This window comes from Tupaia chinensis, unplaced genomic scaffold, assembly GCF_000334495.1.
Source record: "Tupaia chinensis unplaced genomic scaffold, TupChi_1.0 Scaffold000519_1, whole genome shotgun sequence".
NCBI lineage: Eukaryota > Metazoa > Chordata > Mammalia > Scandentia > Tupaiidae > Tupaia > Tupaia belangeri.
Window position 1 is genome coordinate 2476934 of NW_006160032.1, and position 3412 is coordinate 2480345.

The following is a 3412-nucleotide window of genomic DNA, read 5'->3' on the forward strand; positions in this document are numbered from 1 at the left end:
AAGGTTGATATGTATAGTTATAACTGTCTTTTGAAATATTCACATTCTGTATTGAGTTTAAGGCTTCAGAAGAAAGGCTGTGGCTTGGTATCTATTCTGAAATTTCAGGTCATTTAATATACTGACAATATAAAGTATCACTTTCTAGGAACCAGGTTTGAATATCTTTCTTTTTTCCCCCAGAGAGTGCATAAAGAGGATAAAGGACACAGTGGGGTGTGGGGTGGGGAGAGAAAAAGCACCTCCCACACTGTGGTAGTTATGCCACAATAGTTTTACTTCCATTTCTGCATCCCATCAGGATTCGGGCATGCACTCGTGTGCACACACAAGAACCTATGCATGCCCTGTGCATTTTACAAGCCAACAGCACTGGGATTCGGACTGCAGTTGGCCATGTGGGATCAGACTCTCCATACACAGTGCTTAACCACTGCTCTATGGAGTCGGCCCACTTTGGATATCTCTGTGGTGACATCGTGCCCAATTTCATTTTTCTTATGAATGTGTTCTTACCTCATAGTATAATTTAGTGATTAAGAACACACACAGTAACTGGGAACTCTGGGGTCCATTTCTTCAGCTCTTTCTCTAAAGTGCTGTTTATGTCCCCATTGGGCAAGTAGTCTTTCACTTGATGGGGCCAGTGTGGAGTGTCAGTTAGTTAATCTCTGTGAATCCGATGGTACAACTCCTGGCACAGGCAGGGACCTCAAGAATGTTAGGGATAATGGTTAGAAATAGTGTTTTTTTCTCTTTTTTTTTTTTTTTTCTATTTCTTGACTCTGCCTACCAAGTAGTCTTTGGCCTCCAAAAGTTTAAGGAAAGCTGTCTCCTCCCCCATGTATTTGGGAACTATTTCTTACAAATAGCAAATATTATCACATTTCTGATGTAGTTTTCTTAAAGATATAATTATCCCCTCTTTTTAAGCAAAGTGAGAACTATTATATTTCTTGGCAATAGTCAGTCTTTCTCTGACAATAAAATGAAAATGGGTCTGTGGTGGTGGTCATTTTCTAATTTTCAAGGTCCTTGAAAGACAATCTTTTTCCTCTCTGTTTCCTAATGAATATGTGAAGTTCAGGTACAAGAAAAACACAGGTGTTAGTCCTCTTTTCTTGGCAAATATTTTTATTTTACTTCTTATATTTTTCATAGCAACCCCAAAGCTAGATATTTTTATCCCATTTTGCATGGCTGAACAAAGGGAGACTTAAGGGGATGAGATAACAGATTTAAAGTCACACTGCTAAAACAGTAACAGCATATGTCTTCCACACTACAACATTTAAAGCAATGTTTAGAACACAGAAGCTATTCATTAGTTACTAAACTAAATTAATGAAAGAAAATAATTATGCTATCATAATATACCTAGACAAACACTTATCTAGGTCTATAAAAATCTGGAAATGAGAAACTATAGTAATAATAATGGTGTAATGCCTTTTATGTATGCTTATATGAAGGTCAGGAAGTCACATAAAACACCAAAAACACAACGATGGGATTACCAATAGAGTCAGTAAAAAATTTAGCCTTTCTTCCTGTTCTGTATTCAGTTTACAGAGCAATAATTCATGGCAGTGTTCACAAAAGCATCTAGTCAGTATATACTTGCATGGCGCTTGAAATTGCTGTGATAAAACTAGGTATTCCTGAGTTCTTATTCTCGGATCCTTCTCCTTCTGTAGCATGTGGTGATGATGTCACTGGGCAGGCTCTCCATGCTATACAATCCTTGCATAATTTGTCACTTCCTTCCAAATGTTAATATGCATACACCCACTGCCGACACAAATCCTCTATATAGCTCTCATTACCTCACACTGTCTACTTGCTCACATGTGCTTAATGCCCACAGGTGCTTAAGGCACCTACCATGTTTTGTGATATGCTACATATTGATACTTTTGGCAACGAATATGGATTGGCAATATCTCTCACCCTGTACTATAGAATTGTCTTTGTTCTCCATCATCCTTCTCTTCACCCTGTGGATTATAAAGTATCTTTAAACTATAGCAATCCTAACAAATGTATAGGGTTGCAAATTAATTGGACTCGTTTTTCCTTAATAAAAAGGGGATTTTTCACTCATCCTTGGCCTCCAAGGCTGACTCTTGAAAGTTGAAGCTGCAGCAGTATGAGCTAGTGACCACATTTTTCCAGAAACATGAAAACACCCATTCTTCCTTACCAAATGGCACACAGAATCAGGTTGCCAAAGTACAATTATTTTTCATACTAATTGGCAACTTGTGTTTAACCTTTAATCAGCTGTGAATTTATAATGGCTCTAAGTGGTCTTTCTCTTTTCTTGGAGAAGGTCGTAGGAACATTCTCTATTCTCACCCTCAGCCTCCCAAGATATTATGATAGCAGCTGAAATGGGAAAAAGAGGCTCTGCTGCTGTAGGTTGCTGTCCTTGTTCATGCACTGAGCAGGCAAATGCATGAAAAAACGAAATTGCTGAAAGGCAGGAATCCCTTGTTACTTCTGGCTTCAAAAGGAAATTCAAATAGATTTTTCTTTTCTTTTTCTTTTTTCATTTGTTTCTCTTGGCACAGTTTGATGCAATCAGTTTTTTCTTCCTTTCTTTTTTTTCTTTTTTTCCCCACTTGAAAGGAAGCTTATAGGACTGATTAGCATACAGAATATGTCTTCTTTGAGGGTCATTCCGTTCTCCATTTGGCAAAGATTACTATGCTGAAAAGACACAGGGCAGCATTTCCTCCTTCTGTGAGGAACACTTCAAATATTGTGCAGGGTTTCGACTTTCTTTTGGGGTGAATAATTCATCTTTTGATGTTCTCCAGCGTATAAAAGAGGAAATTTGTGTGTGCACTGTTTCTTCTTGATTAAAATGTTTATGAGTTGGAAAACACTTTGACTCTTATAAAAAAAAAGCCACCAAATATTCTCACAAAGGGATGACATTCTTCAACCTATTTGCTGTAGTGATTCTACGAGATATTACTTGCTATCATGTGATAGAACACTTTTTCTTCCTGGCTTGATATTTTTACGCTGGTTAAACCACAGTATGATAGAGTAATTGAATAGTGTGGAAAGTGGAAAGAATTAGAAAACATGTATTTTAAAGAAAATCATATATCAAATCAACATAAAAATACAATAATAAAGAGAAGTGGCTGAGTTACAATTTTCTACCAGAAAAAAAGTCATCTGTATTCACAGAATATAATAAAAGCATTGTTATTTATAATGACAAGCAAGCCATCTTTTTAGTGGAATTTATAAATAGTCCTAAAATACTCCTATGATTGCAGTGTTCCTTTATTTTCCTTCCTGGTCCCCTGATTCAGTTCAGTCCCACTCTTGCTACACATCAGTTACCTCTCTTTCCATAAAGCTGTCAGCTCTGAGTTCTAGTATTGAGGAAAGA